This window comes from Pleurodeles waltl, chromosome 7, assembly GCF_031143425.1.
Source record: "Pleurodeles waltl isolate 20211129_DDA chromosome 7, aPleWal1.hap1.20221129, whole genome shotgun sequence".
NCBI lineage: Eukaryota > Metazoa > Chordata > Amphibia > Caudata > Salamandridae > Pleurodeles > Pleurodeles waltl.
This window is the reverse complement of record NC_090446.1, coordinates 1,072,698,189-1,072,722,051: the sequence shown is the minus strand read 5'-3', so window position 1 is coordinate 1,072,722,051 and position 23,863 is coordinate 1,072,698,189.

The following is a 23,863-nucleotide window of genomic DNA, read 5'->3' as shown; positions in this document are numbered from 1 at the left end:
TAAAGCAAAACGAGATGCATTACAAAACGAAAAAATGAAACATTTTCGTTTCATTTTTTCAGAGCAGGCAGTTGTCCACAGGACCACTGGTGCCCTGAAAAAATGTTTTCCCTGCCATTCACAAAGGGGAAGGTGTCCCATGGGGACCCATTCCCTTTTGCGAATGGGTTACCACCAGTGTGACACTGGTGGTAACTGCGATTGCTTTGCGACTGCGTTCGCAGTCACAAAGCAATGCAGCATGGCGCTGCGACTCGCAATTAGGAAGGGGAACACCCCTTCCTAATTGTGACACGCAGGCCCATTTTGCAAAGCGGTAACCAGGTTACCATCTCGCAAAACAAGAATTGGGCATCGCGATGTGGGTTTTGCATGTCGCCAACAGCGAAATTTGCTGTTTGCGACGTGCAAAATCTTTCCTACATCTGGCCCTTAGTTCCTATAAGGAAGTCAACAGCACAACTAATGTTCAATTTCATTGAAGAATAGAAATCCATTGTGTGCCTAATATCTACACTTAAAGGAGTGTTCCTGTTTCAATGAACAATTGAGGAAGGATTAGTTAGTGGTGCCTTGGGTAAGTTAATTTATTTAATTATGTTTCCTAACAGAAATTAGGTTGAATATATAGCAATTACATTTAATCAAGTTGAAGGTACAAGACAGACTGCAAGGTCTGTTTCTTGCTTGTAAAAGACTTGTATGTTCAGCGGAAGCAGTTCCCAATGTCTCTGCCTTATCTTGTAACAAGTCATAAATCGCAAGGCTTAAGTGCAGCTCCAGCATTCATCAATAATGGTACAGTCTTTAGGCCCTTAGGCCAGGCACGACTCTTCGCGCCTTCCAGCTGCTCCTCCCTCCCACCTCCCCTTCTTAATGGCGGCCGCTATACGGCTCGAAGAGTGACCCCTGACCTGCCCTTAGGCCAGGCACGACTCTTCATGACAAGCAGATCCCCCATTCTGCCCTTGTGTCCCTGACCCCGCCTTTGCTGCCCTTGCCGCCTCATCCCCGTTGCCAGTGGTAGGAGTATCTAGCGTGTTCTACAATTGTATATTATTTCATTTTTTTCATATTGAATTTCGTTCTCTACTGTGTTTTTAACTGTATTTGTGCCCTTTTTCTGCCCCACTTTGTTTTTGCCGCTGTGTTTGCTGCCCAGTTCTCTTTCCGGCTCTTGCTGGTTTTCCTCATCCCTGCAGCTGCGTCCCCTGCCCCCCCTTGCCCCCATTGACCACCACCTCCCGCCTCCCAGCTGCTCCTCCCTCCCACCTCCCATTTTTAATGGCGACCGCTGCATGGCTCGAAGAGTGACCCCTGACCTGCCCTTAGGCCAGGCACGACTCTTCACGACGAGCAGATCCCCCATTCTGCCCTCGTGTCCCTGACCCCGCCTTTGCTTCCCTTGCCGCCTCATCCCCAGTGCCAGTGGTAGGAGTATCTAGCGTGTTCTACAATTTTATTGTATTTCATTTTTTTCATATCGAATTTCATTCTCTGCGGTGTTTTTACCTGTATCTGTGCCCTTTTTCTGCCCCACTTCATTTTTGCCGCTGTGTTTGCTGCCCAGTTCTCTTTCCGGCTCTTGCCGGTTTTCCCCGTCCCTGCCGCTGCGTCCCCTGCGGCCCGCCCTCCTCGCACCCCCATTGGCCACCACCTCCTGCCTCCCAGCTGCTCCTCCCTCCCACCTCCCCTTCTTAATGGAGGCCGCTGCGCGGCCGCACAGCAGCCGTCAGCCGCGGGCTTGCCGCTGGCACACCAGAGGCACACCAGAGGCAAGCCCGTCTGCGCCTGTCCGCGCCTGGACTGCCCCTAGCGCCCGTCCCCCTGGTCCACGGCACTCTGACCCCACAAAGCAGCACTACTCCTCCACAGAACTCCATGCCCTCAACCCAGGCCAGCACCCAGCCTGCACACAGGCCAACCCCAAGCACACACACGGACCTTTCACATGCCACTCATGCCATTTTTCCTGCACTCACACAAACACCAACAGCTCCAACACGCACCACAACAACACTAACACGCACCACAACAACACTAACACGCACCACAACAACACCAACACACACCACAACTACAACAGCCCCCGCAAGCACCTTAACTGCATACTCCTAAACACCCACTCCGTCCACAAACACGCCATCGAGCTCTGGGACTTGAACCCAACACACTCCCCTGACCGCCTTCCCCAAGGAAACTTGGATGAACCCCTCATCAGAACCCGACATAGCCATAGCCGTCTCAGAAGGCTACATAATCTCTTGCAGAGACCACATAAACAAACCCGGAGGAGGCATCGCCATCATACACAAAAGCACCATCAAGATCACCACCAACACCCTCGACACACTAGACGACGCAGAACACCTACACTTCCTAATTCACATAAACACCAACACCACCCTCAGAGGAACCCTCATTTACTGCCCACCAGGCCCCCGCCCGCTTGCTGTGACGCCATCGCTGATACCATCAGCTCCCATGTCCTCACCTCCACAGACTATATTCTCCTTGGTGACCTCAACTTTCACCTGGAAAACACCCACACCCCACAACTCTACAACCCTGCTAGACAACCTCATGAACATAGGACTCAAACAACTGGTCACCGCACCCACTCACTCAGCAGGACACACGCTGGACGCAATCTTCAACTCCAGCAACCACATCACATTCACACACACCACTGAACTCCACTGGACCGACCACCACTGCGTCCACTTCTCCATCACGAAGCCCACCACCGACAACACACCACACCCTACCGAATGTGGGACAAGATCCCCATAGAACACCTGAACGCCAAGCTCACACAAACTCCACCCCCTTCACCAACGACCCCAACATCGCTGCTCACAACCTCACGCAATGGTTAACTACCTGTGCACACTCCCTCACCCCACTGAAAAGTAACTCAACACCCACAACATCAAGACCGCCCTCTGGTTCACCACTGAACTCCAAGCCTCCAAGCGTGAATGCCGCAAAACTGAGAAAGAATGGCGCCAAGAGCCCTCCATGAACAACTTCTCCGCCCTCAAAACTACCATACGCAAACACCACCAACTCATCTGGACCACCAAACGGACTTACTAGAAAGAACGCATAGATAATAACTCACATAACAGCAAGGAACTCTTCACCATCATCAAAGAGCTCACCAAACCCAAATCCTGTGCCATCGACCCCCTCACACACAAAACCTCTGCAACTCCCTCTCCAACTACTTCCACCTCAAAATCTTAGACATACAAAACAGTTTCACACCACCGCACCCACCATCACCACCACTGACACCACCGACATGACCCACAACACAACACCCCCCCAACCCAACCAACTTCACACCTGGACCCCTACCAACGATGAAGAAACCAAAAAAAACCATGAACTCCATCCACTCAGGCTCCCCCACAGACCCCTTCCCCCAGCACATCTTCAACAAGGCCAGCCCAATCATCGCCCCCCAGCTTTGCGCAGTACTCAACAGCTCCTTCAATGCCGCTTCCTTCCCAGACACCTAGACGCACGCCGAAGTCACTGCACTCCTCAAAAAACCCAAAGCAGACCCAGAAGACCTCACCAACTACCGCCCAATCTCTCTTCTCCCCTTCCCTGCCAAGGTCGCTGAGAAGATAGTGAATGCCCAACTATCTCACTTTCTAGAGGAAAACAACGCACTCAACACCTCCCAGTCTGGATTTCACAAGAATCACAGCACTGAGACTGCCCACATCGCCTGCAATGATGACATCAGGACCAGAGTCAACAAGGGCAAGACCGTCGCACTCATCCTCCTGGACCTCTCTGCAGCCTTCGACACTGTTTGCCACCAAACCCTCCACGCACGCCTTTTCGACGCAGGAATCCGGCACAAGGCCCTAAACTGGCTCACCTCCTTCTTTACCAAAAGAACCCAGAAAGTCCACCTCCCTCCCTTCCAGCCCCCAGCAACCAGGATCATCTGCGGGGTCCCCCAAGGGTCCTCCCTCAGCCCTGCCCTGTTCAACATTTACATGGCCCCGCTCGCCAACATCATCTGCCCCCACGGAATCACCATCATCTCGTACGTAGACGACACCCAGCTCATCATCTCTCACCACAAACCCTTCCACCGCCAAGACAAACCTCCATGCCAGACTCCTCGACACCACCAAATGGATGCCTGCAAGCCACCTAAAACTCAACTCCAACAAAACAGAAATCATCATCTTGGGCCCCAACAAGACAGTATGGGACAACTCCTGGTGGCCCGTCGCCCTTAGACCACCCCCAACACCCTCCACCCATGCATGCAACCTCAGCATCATCTTAGACTCATCTCTCTCCATGGCCCAGTGAATCAACACCATATAATCCTCCTGTCTGAACACCCTTCGCATGCTGCAGAAGACCTTCAAATGGATTCCCATAGAAACCAGAAAAACCGTCACCCTTGCACTCATCAGCAGCAGGTTAGACTACAGAAACACCCTCTATCCTGGTACCACAGTGAAGCTTCAGCAGAAACTCCAGCGTATCCAGAACGCAACCGCACGCTTCATCCTCAACCTCCTATGCCACAAACACATCTCCGCTCACCTCAGAACCCGTCACTGGCTGCCAATCAGAAAAAGGATAATCTTCAAAATCCTCATCCACGCCCACAAATCCCTCCACAACACTGGACCAGCCTACATCAACGAACGAGTGAACTTCCACACAACCACTCAACTCCTCCGCTCTGCCCACCTCGCCCTCATCACAGTCCCCCGCATCCAACGCACCACCTCCGGAGGCAGATCCTTCTCCTACCTCACCCCCGAAACCTGGAACTCCCCCCCAACAACCTACACAAGACCCAGGACCTCACGACTATCAGAAAGCACCTAAAGACATGGCTTTTTGAGCAGTAAAACAGCATCCCCCCTTGCTCCCCTCCACAGCCCCTTGAGACCCTTCCAGGTGAGTAGCACGCTTAATTGTTTGATTGTTTGATTAAGGAAGGTATGTCATATGTAGTCTCATCACAGGTTAAAACTTTGCCCAGTCTGTATCTCATAGACTTTGATGAAATTAAAGTAAATGCTGATTAAAGTTATTTTAAAAAGTACAGCCATTTGAGAAGTGTTTAGTTTTCAAAATATCATAGTGATGTTGCTGAGAAAAAGTGCAAGAAATAGAAGAAGTAATTTTGAAGAAAAACAATATTAAGAATGCTAATGATATTGTTGGTTGTCAAACCCCTCTGGAGTTAACTGCTATTTCACAATGGTTCTCAAAGCAGTATTATCTTTACCTCATCTTGTTCACACAAATGAACAGACAAAAGATTGTGCTCTGCACTGCTTTGTTAGAATGCGTGTGCGGTGATAGAACAAAAGCTAATTCTGCATCACATATCTATGCACTGGATCTTTACACTTTACTCAAAACACTCAAGAAGATGTGCAGGAGTTCTTGATGATACTATTTGGTATCTTAGAAGAAGAGATGGTACCTATTGATTACCTATTTGGACTTAGTTACTCATAGCAGTATGACTGTAAAATGTGTTCTTTTTCATCAAAAACACAAGTAGATTTGAAAGATTCAGAACGATTTATGTACTTAACTCTACCGGACTATAAAACTGTCAATTTTGATAGGTTGTTTAAAGAAGCATCACAGAATAATACCTACACAAACCATCAATCAGATCTTCTCTCAACTTTGAATATAAGAAGAAGTGGTAAAATATATAAACTTAAGCGATGCACAACAGATGGCAGTAAATAGGAAACACAAATTACACATATTAAAGCAGGAAAAATCTCTATTTCTGTAAAAACATATACTGTTGGAGCTATTATTTTTCATAAATATTACATCTGGACAGCACATCATCTACTTAAAATATATAACTGGGTAGGCACAGTGTAACAACAGTAACTTTATATTCAAGCAAAGATTACCTTATAAACTATTAAATTCCTATCTTCTTTTTCCTGAACCAAAATTTTAAGGAGGATTACTGTTAAAAAAATGAAACAGTATACTTGTGGCACTTTTAATACAATGATTTAAGACATCATATGGCCTACTAGGGGTGATGTCTATATAAGGGATTCCAAATAATGATATGCAAATACTGATGGAACAAAACAACATAGATGCCACTAAACTGGAAACAGACATTCTAAACTAAAAACCAAGACAAACAACTATTTTATGGAGATACAAATACTGCTAATGTTATTATCTTTTTATTTGGAAATATTAGTAAAATTTCTGGATATTTAATTTGTGTTTAAAAATTTAAATAGGATGAACACAATATCTTAAGAAGAAATTGACATTCAAATAGATATTGAACTAAGAGTTACACAGTTATAACATTTATTAGAATTAGAACACTGAAATACTTTACTTCTAGTTGATGGATTACTAGTTTCTATGGCATTGTATGGTGTACCAGGGGTGATGTCTTTATAAGGTTTTTGATACACTTCTATCCTTCATACATATTAATTGCATTATAGCAATCGCCCTGCCCAATGGGCTGATCGACAAGTGAGAATGCAGGGGAGAGTAGAGAATCTGTGAGACACTATGGTGGTCATTCTGACCTCGGCGGTAAAAGGCGCCTACCGCCGGTCAGAAATCCTCCATAATCCTGCCGCGGTCGCGGAAACCCGCCACGGTCATTCTGACCCGCAGAAGGCAAACCTCCGAAAATCCGACCGCCACAACAGACCGCCAGACCAGCGGTCGGCGGAAAGGTGGAGGTGACCAAACCTCCACCGCCACGCCAACAGAAATACGCCCATGCCATTACGACCCACGAATCCACGCGGCGGTCATTCAAACGCGGTATTCCATTGGCGGGACACACCGGCGCGGTCAGAATACACACAAACGAACAAAACTCACCCACATTGGACGATTTGAATCCCACACACCTGATACACATACACACACCACTCCCACACACACAATACAATATAAAACACCCACCCACATCACCCACAAACCCCTACGCTTAAAACTTCGTAAAGAAGACAAGAGCGAGACACCAGCATCCAAAACATAACAGCCACAGCCACTCAACACCATCACCCACACACTATCCACACACAAAACAACACACACCACCACACTCAACTCACTTAAATACACATACTCCACCCCACACATCATACACACCACCCCATGGCACCCCAAAGACAACCCCGCTTCACAGACGAAGAACTCAGGGTTATGGTGGAGGAAATCGTTCGGGTAGAGCCCCAGCTGTTCGGCACACAGATACAATACACCAGCATTGCCCGGAGGACGGAGCTATGGCAGAGGATTGTCGACAGGGTGAACGCAGTGGGACAGCACCCCAGAAATCGGGAAGACATCAGGAAGCGATGGAACGACCTACGGGGGAAGGTGCGTTCCATGGTATCCAGGCACAACATCGCCGTGCAGAAGACTGGCGGAGGACCCCCACCTCAACCCCCACAATTCACATCATGGGAGGAGGAAGTCTTGAACATCCTGCATCCTGACGGCCTCGCAGGAGTCGGCGGAGGAATGGATACTGGTAAGTTGAAGCTTCAATATTGCTTCCCCCCCACCTGCATGCCAAATCAGACCCCAACCCTCACCCCCATCCTCGAACCCCACCCTCACCCCCACCCCCATCCTCACCCCCACCCTCACCCCCACCACCATCCTCACCCCCACCACCATCCTCACCCCCACCACCATCCTCACCCCCACCATCAGCACACCTATTCCCCGCCAATGTCTCACCATCACAACCCACACATCCCAAAACCTAGGCCTGCATGCGTCCACTAAGCATGGACACCCATCACCAAAGCATGCCCAATGCATATACACATCCCCCCCACAAGCCACCCTCACCAAAGCCCCCACACACGAATGCCAGCACTTGGGGACACGGGAACCCACAGATACACCCATATGCCACACATTGAAACTATAACCATACCTCTATACCCCTGCAGGACCCGACCGTCAACACACCGCGGCGGAGGGGCCAGAATTATCCACACCCCCCACCCAAGAGGCCGTCAGCGATGACAGCAGCTCTGTCGATCTGGACACCGATGACCAGCCCGGACCATCGGGGACCTCTGGACAGTCGGTTCCCCTCACACAGGCACAGGCCACTATAGACCCTAACCCCTCTGGGAACACCAGCACAGCTCCCACCCAGCGGGCCCATGCCTCTGTCTCCAGGGCGCGTCAATCTGCGGTGTGTCTACCACTACAGGGCACCCAGGATAACCCACCACCCCAACAACAACAGGGACCTGGGGGCAGTGGTAGTGGGCACACCGGCCAGGGGGCAGAGGCCCAGGGAAACAGGGCAACTCGGCGGGCAGCTGTGCGACAGGGGGGGGAGGAGAGGCCCAGGGAACCCACTCTCCACGAGGTCCTCACCACCATCATGGGAGCATACAACCGCTCCCAGGAGACGATGGCGACGGTACTGGCCCGGTTCCAGGAGATCCAGGTGCTGCAGGAGGAACACTATCGGGGGTACAGGGAGGACATCAGAGCCATCAACACCACCCTGGTTACCATGGTAGGGCTGCTGCAGGACCTCGTAAACAGCAGGGCGGACACTGAACAACACCCAAGGGCCCCTGCCACTAGCCTGGACCAAGAACAGCCATCCACCTCCGCCGGCGCTAGTGGACAGGAGGCCCCCGCACAGCAGCAGCCCACCAGACCCCCACCTCCTGCAGGAGAAGAACCACCCCGCAAGAGGGCCCTGAGATCTCGCAAGACAGAGTAGGATGTCAAGACCCCCGCCAGCAATGGATACCACCTGATGTCATCCCACTGTCCCACATTGTCACCCTGTCCATCCTCGAACTGCCCATGCTCCATCTCTCCACAGGCCTCTGGACAATGCACCTGTGTGACTGTTACTCTGGACTCTGCCATGGACATTCCTTCACCATAGCCCCCACCCACTTGAAACCACCCATCCCATTTTGAGCACTTCAATAAACACCTATTTTGCACCAAAATATCTGGAGTCTGGCTGTGATTTCAATAGATTGTAATTGACATGACAGTGCAAATATGTCCTTGTACATGGTGAAGTCAACAAACAGCTGCCACAAAGCTGTAGTCCATGGGGAAACGAAGCACAGGACTCGTAGTGGGGACCCCAGATCTGAAATAGGGAGGGAAAAGCCAAAACTCAGTCATCATACACTGGGGCAAATAGACAGGCAGCAGAGATGCTGCAGAGTAGTTAACATTTACTAAATTATCTTTGAAATGTTACCTGTGTCCTATTGGAAGTACTGTTCAATGATTCTGTCCCTGTTGTCTGTTTCAGCCCCGTCGTCTTCCTCCTCGTCACTCTCCTCAGGTTCCACCGCTGCCACAACACCACCGTCTCGACCATCCTCCTGCAGGAAAGGCACCTGGCGGCGCAAAGCCAGGTTGTGAAGCATGCAGCAGGCCACGATGATGTGACACACCTTCTTAGGTGAGTACATTAGGGATCCACCGGTCATATGCAGGCACCTAAACCTGGCCTTTAGGAGGCCAAAGGTGCGTTCGATCACCCTCCTAGTACGCCCATGGGCCTCATTGTACCGTTCCTCTGCCCTGGTCCGGGGATTCCTTACTGGGGTCAGTAGCCACGACAGGTTGGGGTACCCAGAGTCCCCCACTAGCCATACACGGTGTCTCTGTAGCTGTTCCATCACGTAAGGGATGCTGCTATTCCTGAGGATGTAGGCGTCATGCACTGACCCTGGGAATTTGGCATTTACATGCGAGATGTACTGGTCAGCCAAACACACCACCTGGATGTTCATTGAATGGTAACTTTTTCTGTTCCTGTACACCTGCTCCCTGTCTCTTGGGGGAACCAAAGCCACATGGGTCCCATCAATGGCACCAATTACGTTGGGAATATGTCCAAGGGCGTAGAAATCACCCTTCACTGTAGCCAATTCGCCCACCTCAGGGAAAATGATGTAGTTCCTCACGGATTTCATCAGGGCAGACAACACTCTGGATAACACCTTCGAAAACATGGGCTGAGACATCCCGGAAGCAATTCCCACGGTTGTCTGAAATGACCCACTTGCCAAGAAATGTAGTACTGACATGACCTGCACCAGAGGGGGAATCCCTGTGGGTTGGCGGATGGGGGACATCAGGTCGGGCTCCAGCTGGGCACACAGTTCATGGATAGTGGCACGGTTAAGACGGTAGGTCAGGATAATGTGGCGTTCTTCCATTGTCGACAGGTCCACCAGCGGTCGGTACACGGGAGGATTCATCCGTCTCCTCGCCCAACCCAGCGGACGGTGCCTAGGAAGGACAACATGGAGCACACAGTCAGGCAACCCACAGGTACGTACTCACAGCTAGCACAGTATACGATTCTCTATGCAGTGAATGGCGTGTCTGAGTGGCTATGCAAGGCCTAGGCCTGTGTGACGCAGTTGAAATTGAGCCATGTGGGCCCTGGAAATGGCGGCTGCCTGACCTGTGAAGTGTGACAATGGGATGTGAGGTCAATGCGCTGGCGTGGCACACCGCGGCGGGCGGCGGGCGAAGACCGCGGCGCGAAGCCGCATTGGTTAACATTGAAGCCTATGGGTTTCAGGAGCCAATGGCGAAGGGCGCCGGCGGTGGCGGGACGCACCGCCGCGGTACGCACCGCCGCGGACGTGACCGCCATTTTCTATCTACTTATCCACTTGCGACTTGAACTTTCACAGGAGAGGACCTATACTGCAAGTGTTGCTGTGACCTCGGTCTGGAAGGGACAATGGCTGCTGCGACTGGGGAAAGGGCCCCTGCCTTCACTGGAGAGGAGTTGGAGAAACTTGTGGATGGGGTCCTCCCCCAGTATGCGCTACTCTACGGTCCTCCAGACCAACAAGTGAGTTTAATTCAATATGGATTTGGGGCCACTGGCTGGCTTGGGGGCCTGGCGGGGATGGGGGGCATGTTGGGGCTGGCGGGGGGCCTGGCGGGGGGCCTGGCGGGGATGGGGGGCATGTTGGGCCTGGCGGGGGGCCTGGCGGGGATGGGGGGCATGTTGGGCATGGCGGGGGGCCTGGCGGGGGGCCTGGCGGGGATGGGGGGCATGTTGGGGCTGGCGGGGGGCCTGGCGGGGATAGGGGGCATGTTGGGGCTGGCGGGGGGCCTGGCGGGGATGGGGGGCATGTTGGGCCTGGCGGGGGGCCTTGCGGGGATGGGGGGCATGTTGGGCATGGCGGGGGGCCTGGCGGGGGGCCTGGCGGGGATGGGGGGCATGTTGGGCATGGCGGGGGCCTGGCGGGGATGGGGGGCATGTTGGGCCTGGCGGGGGGCCTGGCGGGGATGGGGGGCATGTTGGGCATGGCGGGGGGCCTGGCGGGGGCCTGGCGGGGATGGGGGGCATGTTGGGGCTGGCGGGGGGCCTGGCGGGGATGGGGGGCATGTTGGGCCTGGCGGGGGGCCTGGCGGGGATGGGGGGCATGTTGGGCATGGCGGGGGGCCTGGCGGGGGGCCTGGCGGGGATGGGGGGCATGTTGGGCATGGCGGGGGGCCTGGCGGGGATGGGGGGCATGTTGGGCATGGCGGGGGGCATGGCGGGGGGCCTGGCGGGGATGGGGGGCATGTTGGGCATGGCGGGGGGCCTGGCGGGGGGCCTGGCGGGGATGGGGGGCGTTGGGCCACTGGAAAGGAAAATGCTGAGTAACTTGAACGTGGTATTTCTCCCTCCCTGTACGTGTCACATAGGTCCGCGCCCATGAGAAGATCGGGATTTGGCGTGCCATCGCCAAGGAAGTCCGGGCCCTGGGGGTCCACCATCGACGGGGCACCCACTGCCGCAAGAGGTGGGAGGACATCCGCCGCGGGACCAAGAAGACCGCCGAGTCTCTGCTGGGGATGGCCTCCCAACGTAGGCGGGGTGCCTGCCGTCAACTGAGCCCCCTGATGTTCCGGATCCTGGCGGTGGCCTACCCTGATTTGGATGGGCGCGTGAGGGCAGCACAGCAGACACAAGGGGGTGAGTACAAGCATTATCTACTCTGTTGTCGCGCAGTGGAGGTGTCTGGGTGGGGGAGGAGGGCTGGGGGTCCCCCTAGGCCAGGACGATATCTGTAGGCTGGGCACCCCCGTAAGCCCCTGTGTCCCCAGCCACCACCCTCAGTAGTTTGTCAGTACAGCCATCCCTGGGCCGTGTCATCCATGGGTGCAGTTGTCAACTCTAGGCGTGTAGGGCATGTTCCACGGAATGCGTAGCGTACCCCAAGTGCGCAACTTAGTGCAGGGGGCATCTGTGTCTGTCATGTCCGCTAACTGTACCGGAGATCCATGTACTCAATATCCCTTTATTTCTCTCTCCCCCCCCCTTTTTGTTTGTCTTTCTGTGCTTGTGTGCATCAGCATCATCAGGCGGAGGAGAAGTGGCATCGGGGCAGGAGGGAGCTGCATCTCACATGGCCCAGGAGGGCCATGCCACAGAGTCAGACTGGACCAGTGAGACGGAGGGCGAGGGGAGCTCCACGACGGGGACGACTGGACCCTGCAGCGACACGGACACGTCCTCGGAAGGGGGCTCCCTTGCGGGGGTGGCACCATCCGTGCCCCCCGCCATTACAGGTACAGCCGCCACCCAGCGCACCATCTCCGCCCTCCCAGCAGCCCCTCAGCGTTCGCCCCGTGCCCGCTCTGCCAGGAAGCCGGGCATCTCCTTCGCCCCAGGCACCTCAGGCCCTGCCCCTGTTACCCCCGCTGCCCTCAGTGAGGAGGTCATTGACCTCCTCCGAACGCTCATTGTTGGGCAGACTACCCTTTTGAATGCCATCCAGGGGGTGGAGAGGGAGGTTCATCGCAGCAATGCGTACCTGGAGGGCATTCATTCGGGTCAGGCTGCCCATCAGCGATCGTTCCAGGCTCTGGCCTCAGCACTGACGGCAGCCATTGTCCCTGTCTCCTGCCTGCCTCTACTAACTCCCTCCTCCCAGTCTCCTGTTCCTCTGCCTGTCCCACCCACACCATCAGACCAGCCTGCACACACCTCAACACCCAAGAGAAGCTCATCCAAACATAAGCACCACAGATCACGCAGACATTCACACACGCAACATTCCGATGCAGACATGCCAACAGTCACTACCACCTCTGTGACCCCCACCTCCTCGTCTCCCTCCTCCCTCCCTGTGACGTCTACACTCACACCTCCATTCACCTCACCATCAGCCAGTGTTTCCATCACCAGCACACCCTCCACTCCAGTCCGCACACGTGCAGTCACCACCCCCACTGCCATTTACACGTCCCCTGTGTCCTCTCCCACTGTGTCTGTCACCCCCTCTTCCACACCACACAAACGCAGCCACCCACCCACCCAACAGCCATCCACCTCACAACAGCCTATCCCTCCTGCACCTGCACCCAAAGACAGCAAACGTGACTCACCTACAACCACATCCTCTCCCTCCACTCCCATTCCCACTGTACCTACCACTCTCCATTGTCCCAAGAAGCTCTTCCTCGCCACTACTAACTTCTTTCCTGACCCTGAGCCCCCCCCTCTTTCTCCTCGGGGTAAGAAGAGCACCTCAGCCACCACCAGCCCTGCAGCCCCCTTGACAAGGGTGCAGGGGTATTGGAGCCCGCCAGCCCGCATGTCTGGATCTTCGCCCAGCAGCAAGGGGACAGCCAGCCCACCCCCTGGGAAGAGGAGCAGAAGGCGGAAGGGGCGCCGCAGGAGCCCGCCTTCTACATCCCCCCCGGACACCACCCAGAGACAGTCACCAGCCACAGCTCCAAAGGGAGGAAAGGGCCACAGGCCGACGACTAAGGAGGGCAAGGGCAGCAAGTTGGAGAGGTCAGGCAGCAGGCCTGCTGCCCAGGAGGAGCCCACAACCCCCATAGCCGCTGCCCCGGGAGGAACCGGCACAGCTGCCCCGGGAGAGCCCACCAGCCCCATAGCCGCTGCCCAGGGAGGACCCAGCCCAGCTGGCCAGGAGGGCCCCACCACCCACAGCCCAGGTGGGCAGTGAAGGAGCACCATCCCCGCTGCCCAGGAGGGCACCACCAGGCATTTAGCAGTTGGCCATAGACCGTCCGCCGTCTCAAGAACCGCTGAACTGGGCCCTTCAAGGCAAGAACCGCTGAACTGGGCCCCGCCGTCTCAAGAACCGCTGAACTGGGCCCTTCAAGGCAAGAACCGCTGAACTGGGCCCTTCAAGGCAAGAACCGCTGAACTGGGCCCTTCAAGGCAAGAACCGCTGAACTGGGCCCCGCCGTCTCAAGAACCGCTGAACTGGGCCCTTCAAGGCAAGAACCGCTGAACTGGGCCCTTCAAGGCAAGAACCGCTGAACTGGGCCCCGCCGTCTCAAGAACCGCTGAACTGGGCCCCGCCGTCTCAAGAACCGCTGAACTGGGCCCCGCCGTCTCAAGAACCGCTGAACTGGGCCCCGCCGTCTCAAGAACCGCTGAACTGGGCCCTTCAAGGCAAGAACCGCTGAACTGGGCCCTTCAAGGCAAGAACCGCTGAACTGGGCCCTTCAAGGCAAGAACCGCTGAACTGGGCCCCGCCGTCTCAAGAACCGCTGAACTGGGCCCTTCAAGGCAAGAACCGCTGAACTGGGCCCTTCAAGGCAAGAACCGCTGAACTGGGCCCCGCCGTCTCAAGAACCGCTGAACTGGGCCCTTCAAGGCAAGAACCGCTGAACTGGGCCCTTCAAGGCAAGAACCGCTGAACTGGGCCCCGCCGTCTCATGAACCGCTGAACTGGGCCCTTCAGGGCAAGAACCGCTGGCCCTTTGGCAGACGTGGCAGGGCAGGATCTATCTCGGGCAGGGCTGCAGGATGTCCTCTGGCCAACTTGCCTCCTCCAGTGGCAGTGGGGTCTGTTATGGACTGTATGGACTGTGGCTTTGCTCTCCCCAGGATGGCCCAGTGGGCAGGCCACCCACTGTATGGACTGTTTGGACTGTGGCTTTGCTCTCCCCAGGATGGCCCAGTGGGCAGGCCACCCACTGTATGGACTGTATGGACTGTGGCTTTGCTCTCCCCAGGATGGCCCAGTGGGCAGGCCACCCACTGTATGGACTGTTTGGACTGTGGCTTTGCTCTCCCCAGGATGGCCCAGTGGGCAGGCCACCCACTGTATGGACTGTATGGACTGTGGCTTTGCTCTCCCCAGGATGGCCCAGTGGGCAGGCCACCCACTGTATGGACTGTTTGGACTGTGGCTTTGCTCTCCCCAGGATGGCCCAGTGGGCAGGCCACCCACTGTATGGACTGTATGGACTGTGGCTTTGCTCTCCCCAGGATGGCCCAGTGGGCAGGCCACCCACTGTATGGACTGTATGGACTGTGGCTTTGCTCTCCCCAGGATGGCCCAGTGGGCAGGCCACCCACTGTATGGACTGTATGGACTGTGGCTTTGCTCTCCCCAGGATGGCCCAGTGGGCAGGCCACCCACTGTATGGACTGTATGGACTGTGGCTTTGCTCTCCCCAGGATGGCCCAGTGGTCATGGAGTCCCCTCGTGGATCTGGCGTCGTGTACTCAAGTGGCTGAGGTGCCCCCCCTTCCCTTCCCCCTGAGGTGCCTGTCCTATTTTCTTTCTGATGCCCCTGCAGTGTTCTCTCCGTGGAGTTCTTGTCGTGGGACTGGGCCTTGCCCCTTTGCACAGGACCCCTGTGATCCACGGACAGTGGTTGGACTACATTTAGTAGCTGTATATATTTTGTACATAGTTTATTTATTTATTGGGATTAATGGCGTACATATTTCAATATATCTGCCCGTTTATGATCTCTTCTTTTGGTCTTTGCATTATTTCGGAGGGGGGTGGTTTGTGGGTTGTGACAGTGATCTGTGGGAATGCATTGATGTGTGTGTTGTAGTGGGTGTGGGTGGGTGGGTGTGTGCCGGTAATCTTTTCCCTCCCCTGTGTCGTAGGTGCAGTACTCACCGATGTCTTCCGCGCCGCCGGGCGTGCTCCTGGTATATGAGGAGGAATAGGAGTGCGGGGATGACCTGTAACTCTGGCTCCATACTGCCGGAATCTCGCGTGGAGTGCGTAGAGGTGAGCGTTTTCCCGTTCGTAGTCTGTTTCCGCCGTGTTCTTATCGGCGGTGCTCCCGCCCCGGAAAAGGTGGCAGATTGGTGGGTCGTAATAGGGTGGGCGGTACTTTGTCTGCCGCCGGGCTGTTGGCGGGAACCGCCGCGCTGTTTGTTTGTACCGCTGTGGCGGTCGGAGTGTTAAGTTGGCGGGCTGTGTTGGCGGTTCCCGCCAGGGTCAGAATTGCATATTTTAGACCGCCGGCCTGTTGGCGGCTTGGCCGCCGCTTTATCACCGACCGCCAGGGTCAGAATGAGGGCCTATTTGCCTTAGGAGGTACTGAGTCTGAAGCTGTACAGCAGGCGTCTTCTGAGATAGCGTTGGATGCTGTAGCAAGGGGTAGTTGACTCCCAGGAAGTAGCTCTTTAGACAGAGAAGCTTCTTTTAGCTGTCTTTTCTCCTTTATTTTCTCCTTTTTTAGTTTCCTTTAATGCCCCTTAGCCATGCCGACAATAGTAAAGAACAGGGGGTATGCAGGCTTATCTTTTAGCTGCTGAGCATTTAGCAATGCTGTGAGGGAGAGAGTTGTAAGTGCTGCTGAACAAGCCAAAGTTGTCTGTGAATTGCAGGTCTGGTTGCCTGACACAAGCATAGGAGGTTGTGACAAGGATTCAAGGCTATCTCTCCAATGGAGGGCATGATGGGTCAGAACCTACAAGCACTCTGTGCAAAAAAATTATCCCACAAAAGAAACAGCAATGTAACTAAGGATCAATTTCGCCAGCTTAATGCACATTCAACTCTTCTCCCTGCAGGGGTAGCGCAAACTGAAAACAGGGTATCTGATTTGGAGCATGGTAAAAAACAGCAGGAGTACGTAATCTCCTGGGTTCAAACAGAGTTGGAGGAACTACATTTTAAACTCAAGCTCAATGATATAGAGAACAGATCTCAGCATTCAAATTTGAGGTTTATTGGGGTCCCCGAAGAGATTGAATCATCGTCATCAGTGACTACAATAGTCACAAACCTTATCTATGGATGCATTCTACCAGACAAAGCCACTACAAAAGAGGATCTCTCGATTATGCGGGCACACAGAGTTCCTTCAAAGCGCGCCTCAAACTCTAAATTCCCACATACCATAGTGGTCAACTTTGGGGATTATAAGATTAAGGAGCAAATTCGGTCTCAGGCTATAAGAACAAGAAGCTTTAATTCTGGTGATAATTTTAGCTTTCGTGTTTTCTCGATATGTCATTTGCAGCTGCACAGCGGCAGAGGGAATTTTTGGGTCTCATAGATGATTTTAAAAGATTGGAGGCCCCAGCTGGCATTGTGCAATTGGCTAAACTGAAGGTACTTCATAAAGGACAGGCTCAAATTTTTCAGGCTTTACAGGATGAAAATAACTTCCTTGCAGTATTAAAAAAACAATGACTTGATACTGACAGAACATGCTAGTAGGGAGTAATATGATTTTTTTGTTTCATGTTTGCCTTGCTGTCTTGCTGTCTTCCCTTTCAACAGAGGATCTACGAGTGCCATGGCAGTGCACTCATACTTTTGAGTTTTTTGGGGGGGAGATTGTGGGTGGGGGAGGTTCATTGCTGGTGGGGCTATGACGGGTGGGTCTCTTGGTGGCATGGGGGAGCACCACTCCTCGGCTGGTTTATTTTTTTCACTAAGCGGGGAAAAAATAACCTATAGCTGGGGAAAAGAAAAGTTTTTGAAAAGCGTGTTGTGGGGGTTGAAAATTATTCTTTTATATTTTTATGTCCTTTGGTAGAGGGGGTGGTAAGCTGCTAAGGGTCATATCTTGTAATATAAATGGGGCCAACAACCATGTTAAGTTTATTGCTATTCTCAACTGCCTTAGGGCTTCACAATCACAAATTTTACAGGAAACACATTTAAAAAGTCAAAGCAATCAGCCTAAACTCCCTAGTTTTATTGCACATGCTTACTATGGATCAGCTAGTGGTTCGGTCAGAGGGGTGGCCGTAATAGTGTCTCTAGAATTTTCTGGGAAGATCTATCAAATCCATGGAGACCACCAGGCACAATGGGTGATAGTCAGTACATTTATTTATAACTAACATATCCATTTTACAAGCTTTTATGGTCCAATAGAGGATGATCTAAGTCCCTTACAAGGTCTCTGCATAGTGTTGAGTTCATCGGTGGAGACTTCAATGGTATTCCTGGTACACAGATTGATACTTCTCGCAAGAACAAAATGCAGAATAAGCCGAAAGTCTCTAGGCGGCTAGGTAAGATTAGGTCTGATTTAGCATTAGTAGATACTTGGAGGGTTGACCACCCTCAAGATTATGAATACACTTGCTTCTCAAAAAAATATAATACAGCTTCTAGAATCGATTTTATATAAATTTCATTTTTTTTATACTGGGAGAGGTACCAGCATTTATGCCAATCCTTTTTTCAGGTCATGCGGCACCTCAGGCTAGTATTGTTTTGCCTGCTGAGATATGTGCTCTTCCACGTTGGTGTCTTGACAAATCCCTTTCAATAGATGAAGGATGGGAACAGACCCTCAAAACCTCTTTTTAGTAACCAATACAGGCTCTGCTTTCATATTCTCGATCTGGGAAGCTCTTAATGCTCACATAAGAGGAGAAACAATATCCCATAAAGCTTATATGGTTAAGGCTGCTAAACAAAAGGTAGAAGAGCTTCAGCAGGCTTGTAATCAAGCACAGAGAATCCTGCAGATTCTCTATAACTCCGAGGCTGCCATAAAATTGTGAGAGGCTCAGAATGATTTAAAGAACTATTTTTTATCCTGCAAGATAGTTAATCAACATACAGGTTTTCAGAGATGTTATGAAGAAAGTGAGCATGTGGGTAAATTTCTGGCTGGCATGGTGAAAAAGATAAAATCCAATAGAGAAACTATCAAAAGTATATTCAATATAGGACAAGGTACTCTCGTCAACCACTCTGAAGATATTTAAAGGGTGTTTTTATCCCATTACGCAAATATCTACACACCCTCTTTTCCCATTAATATCCAGAAGACCTTGCAGTATCTTGATGCATTGCATCTCCCAGAACTATATGAGACATCAAGGGCAAAACTTGTCTCTCAGGTTATATATATATTGAAGTTAAGGAGGCAATTGTGACCTCAGCAAATGGGAAGGCATACGGGGAAGTGGCCTCCCAGTGGAAGTCTACACAGTTCTGGTTGATCAATTAGCGGGGTGCTTGGTTTCTCTTTTTAATAATATTCTTCAGGGGGGAGAGATACCTGCATCCTTTACAAGGGCCACGGTTATTAGCTTTTTAAAAAAGATAGACCATCCCAACAACCTGATTCATATCATCGGATTAGCCTACTCAATTCTGACTATAAATTCCTAGCAAAGATTTTGGCACAAAGACTGGCCAAAGTAGTACAAGATATAATCCATGAAGCTCAAGGTGGCTTTATGCCCAGTAGGATGTTAGCAATAAATACTAACTTTCTCATCAAGGCGATTGATTTAAAATTCCCATAATACAACACCGGCTGCCATTATAATGCTAGATGCAGAGAAAGCTTTTGATTTAGTTCAATGGGAGGTGCTTTTTAGGATTTTAGCAAAATGTAACTTTTCAAGACGGTTTATACAAGTAGTCAGAAATCTTTATTCCAAGGCTCAAGACAATATTCTTGTTAATAAGCGTATTGCTGGAACTTTACAAATTCAGTGTGGTACGTGTTCTATTTGCGCTGTTTATTGAATGCCTGGCTGCAGCAATACGTCAAGATAACTCTGTTCTCCTGCCTGTTCCGCTCGCACCCAAATTGAAATTGTTTGCAGATGATATGATTCTATTTCTCTCAGCAGAGACTGCAAATATTTAAGGGGCTTTGGAAAAAATAAAGATTTTTTCAGACCTGGGGGGACGTAGGATCAACAAGGCTAAGTTGGAAACTATGGGGGTCATTCTGACCCTGGCGGTCATGGACCGCCAGGGCCAACGACTGCGGGAGCACCGCCAACAGGCTGGCGGTGCTCCCATGGGCATTCTGACCGCGGCGGTACAGCCGCGGTCAGAAACGGAAAACCGGCGGTGTCCCGCCAGTTTTCCGCTGCCCAAGGGAATCCTCCATGGCGGCGCGGCTGGCGGTAACGGGTGTCGTGGGGCCCCTGGGGGCCAATGGCATGGGCACTGCAGGGGCCCCCTAACAGGGCCCCACCAAGATTTTCAGTGTCTGCCAAGCAGACACTGAAAATCGCGACGGGTGCAACTGCACCCGTCGCACCCCTTCCACTCCGCCGGCTCCATTTGGAGCCGGCATCCTCATGGAAGGGGGTTTCCCGCTGGGCTGGCGGGCGGCCTTCTGGCGGTCGCCCGCCAGCCCAGCGGGAAACTCAGAATTACCGCAGCGGTCTTTTGACCGCGCAGCGGTATTCTGACGCCAGGACTTTGGCGGATGGCCTCCGCCGCCCGCCAAAGTCAGAATCACCGCCTATGTTATTTAATGCCACAGTGTTGGAAAATGGGTTATTGGTAGGGCAGGTAGGTACCTACACCTAGCAACAAGCCACTAACCGCCACATAGGTACAGTTAGGTCTCAGTAAATTAATCCCAGCTCTACCCTTGGTAGCTTGGCATCGAGCGTCAAGGCTTAACTTAGGAGACAAAGGGGGTTATTCTAACTTTGGAGGAGGTGTTAATCCGTCCCAAAAGTGACGGAAAAGTGACGGATTTACCACCAGCCGTATTACGAGTCCATTATATCCTATGGAACTCGTAATACGGCTGGTGGTATATCCGTCACTTTACCGTCACTTTTGGGACGGATTAACACTCCTCCAAAGTTAGAATAACCCCCAAAGTGTAAAGCATTCAAATATCACAAAACAGTAATTAAATAAAACACAGGAAACAGTTTAAAAATCCAAAACCAATTTATAAAAATAGCTTATATTTTTATCTTTAAAATGACACAAAAACGATTAAAATCGGTTCAGGGGAACCGGAGATATGAATTTTTAAAGTATTATTATTTTCTAGCGCTTAGAAACAAAAAGCGCCAATCGGGTCATCTGGTTGCACCAGGACCGGGGCAAAGTCAAACTTTCAGGCCGACCGCGATGGAGCCCTGCTCGGCTACAAGTCGCGGGAGGCCTCGGTTAAAAAGTTACCTTCTGACTTAGGTGGTCATTCTGACCCTGGCGGTCTTTGACCGCCAGGGCGGAGGACCGCGGGAGCACCGCCGACAGGCCGGCGGTGCTCCAATGGGGATTCCGACCGCGGCGGTAAAGCCGCGGTCGGACCGGCACCACTGGCGGGCTCCCGCCAGTGTACCGCCGCCCCATTGAATCCTCCACGGCGGCGCAGCTTGCTGCACCGCCGCGGGGATTCCGACCCCCCCTACCGCCATCCAGATCCCGGCGGTCGGACCGCCGGGATCCGGATGGCGGTAGGAGGGGTCGCGGGGCCCCTGGGGGCCCCTGCAGTGCCCATGCCACTGGCATGGGCATTGCAGGGGCCCCCGTAAGAGGGCCCCTACATGTATTTCACTGTCTGCTGCGCAGACAGTGAAATACGCGACGGGTGCAACTGCACCCGTCGCACAGCTTCCACTCCGCCGGCTCGATTCCGAGCCGGCTTCATCGTGGAAGCCTCTTTCCCGCTGGGCTGGCGGGCGGTCTGAAGGCGACCGCCCGCCAGCCCAGCGGGAAAGTCAGAATGACCGCCGCGGTCTTTCGACCGCGGAACGGTAATCTGACGGCGGGACTTTGGCAGGCGGCCTCCGCCGCCCGCCAAGGTCAGAATGAGGGCCTTAGTCTCTTTTTTGATGTTTTTCTTCCCCGGGACCAACCTGCCAGTTGAATCCGACCTCCTGGAGCCCTTGTCCGGATACGCGAAGTCGGTTTCCTCGGTGGTGATTTTTACCTTCGGACTTAGTCGGTTTTTCGAGATGAAAATCCTTCGACCGGGGTAAACCTGGATATTGATCCGACGTCCGTGGAGCCCTTCTCGGATTCGATGGCTGGGAGGTCCCGGTCAACTTTTTACCTTCGGACTTAGGCCCTCATTCTGACCTTGGCGGGCGGCGGAGGCCGCCCGCCAAAGTCCCGCCGTCAGATTACCGTTCCGCGGTCGAAAGACCGCGGCGGTAATTCTGACTTTCCCGCTGGGCTGGCGGACGGTCGCCTTCAGACCGCCCGCCAGCCCAGCGGGAAAGAGGCTTCCACGATGAAGCCGGCTCGGAATCGAGCCGGCGGAGTGGAAGCTGTGCGACGGGTGCAGTTGCACCCGTCGCGTATTTCACTGTCTGCGCAGCAGACAGTGAAATACATGTAGGGGCCCTCTTACGGGGGCCCCTGCAATGCCCATGCCAGTGGCATGGGCACTGCAGGGGCCCCCAGGGGCCCCGCGACCCCCCCTACCGCCATCCGGATCCCGGCGGTCCGACCGCCGGGATCTGGATGGCGGTAGGGGGGGTCGGAATCCCCGCGGCGGTGCAGCAAGCTGCGCCGCCGCGGAGGATTCAATGGGGCGGCGGTACACTGCCGGGACCCCGCCAGTGGTGCCGGTCCGACCGCGGCTTTACCGCCGCGGTCGGAATCCCCATTGGAGCACCGCCGGCCTGTCGGCGGTGCTCCCGCGGTCCTCCGCCCTGGCGGTCAAAGACCGCCAGGGTCAGAATGACCACCTTAGTCTCTTTTTTGGATGTTTTTCTTTACCGGGACGAACCACGAAGTCAGGCCGGGTCGCGGTTGAGGCAAGCCGGCTAGAATTTCCGCGTCGGGTCGGTCACTTTATGGAGCTTTTTTTAAAAAATTCTCCAATCTTTTCCAAACTTCTGGGGCTTCACCCAGATGTTCTTTTAAGGTTCTTTTGGGGTCCACAGCTCACCCCAAGGGTCCAGAAGTTCTGTGATGGTCCTTGGGAAGTGCGGACTTCAACTCCCAGAATGCACCTGGCGCAAACTCCTTTTTGGCCACTGGACAGTGGTCAGCTGGTCACTTTTTCAGGAGTTGGTGCAGGGGACTCTGGATAGCAATTTTTTACCTGTAGCAAACAGGGAGTCCCTCCTTGAACCAGTTGAAGCCAGGCAAAGTCCTTCTTGTGATGAAGCCCAAGTGTGCAGCTGGTGCAGTCTTTCTGAGTGCAGGGTCCAGGTGCAGGCCAGGGGTCCAGCAGGGCAGTCCTTCTTCTCCTTGTAGTTCCTTCTTCTTGAAATTTGGTGGGGATCTGAGGTGTGGGGGCAGGTCTGCCAGTTTTATCCTTGCTCCTGGGTGAAAAGCAGGGGGGCCCTGGTTCTCCAATCAGGGACAGGGTCGTCCCCCTGTGATGACCACTTCCTGGGAAGTGTGGCAAAAATCCATCCCAGAAGGCAACAGTCTCTAAAAATCCAACATGGATTAATCTGATTTTTGGAGGTTACATCTGGCTGAGCCCACATACTGGTGTGGCTAAAAATCATAAACACACCCCTCTCCTGCCCTCTCCTAATCTAATCAAGGGGGCACCTAATTGTCTGGGGTTGCAGGATGTGGGGGTGTTGCTGGGTGCTGCAAATGTCCTTCTCTGCCTTTGAAGACCAGTTTGGCAGCCCTCCCCCTTCCTGCCTCACCATCTGCTGAGGGGAGATTCTCTCCCCCAAGCACATTTCTTTGTGTGAAGCCTGGCCACTTCACACCTAATCAAGGCAGCCTGGCAGAAGCTGCTGCAGGCTGGCCAATCAGAGCACAGCAGCAAAAACAATGCAGAGCTGAAATTGGCAACTTTTTAGGTAAAGTCTAAACTTTTTACCTGGACAAGTTATATTAAATCCAACAACTGGAAGTTGTGGGATTTA